Here is a 984-nt window from a genome sequence, read left to right on the forward strand (position 1 = left end):
AATTTCTTCTCCCAGAGGTAGTGAATCTGTGGAATTCTTTACCGCTGAGGCTGGGTCGTTAAGTATATTCAAGGCTGAGATAGACAGATTTTTAGTCAGTAAGGGAATCAAGAGTTATGGGGGAAAGGTAGGGAAGTGGGGTTGAGGATTATCAGATCAGCCATGATCTCATTGAATGGCGGAGCAGACTCGATGGGCCGAATGGCTTACTTCTGCTCCTACGTCTTATGGCCTTAATTATTTCACTTCCCCCACCCCCCTATTCTAAACAAAGTTTTTAATACTTTGAAAGAAAAACAAAATACAAAAGAAAATCATAGAGGAGCTTTGCAGAATGAAGCTGAACTGAAAACCCCCTGTAATTCTGGCAATAGGATCCTATCCCCTCCCCGGTACATGTTCGAGCTTCCCGAACTGTAGCATAGACACCATGAAGAAGCCGTTTGTTTCAAAGGCATTTTCAAAACGAATGGCAAAGAAGGTGGGAATGCACTATAATTCAGGCCATCAATATGTGTAATTAATTGAATTGGGCCACCCCAGAAAGTGTTGGGTTGACACTGATCTTAAAACCTGGTGCACAAGCTTCATGCTAAGGGTAGAATTTTACAATCCCGTTGTGGTGGGGGTGGGGCTGTAAAATGCAGCGAGCCGTTCAAACGTCCACTGACTTCAGCGGGACAGTAAAATCCTGTCGGCGTTAAATACTGCCCTCAGTGTGTGATTTGCACACTCACGTACTTGTGCCCCACGCTGAAGTGATGCCTGTTCTATTCTTTCCTGGGCTGCGAACATCGCTGGCAAGACCAGCATTTGTTGCCCACCCCTAATGGCCCTTGAACTGAGTGGCTTGCCACACCATCTCAGAGGGCAGGTGAGAGTCGACCACATTGCTGTGGGGTCTGGAGTCATGTGTAGGCCAGACCAGGTTAGGACGGCAGATTTCCTCCCCTAAAGGACATTGGTGAACCGGATGGGGTTTTT

The sequence above is a fragment of the Cetorhinus maximus genome, chromosome 4 (genome assembly GCF_964194155.1).
Source record: "Cetorhinus maximus chromosome 4, sCetMax3.hap1.1, whole genome shotgun sequence".
In the NCBI taxonomy this organism is placed as follows: domain Eukaryota; kingdom Metazoa; phylum Chordata; class Chondrichthyes; order Lamniformes; family Cetorhinidae; genus Cetorhinus; species Cetorhinus maximus.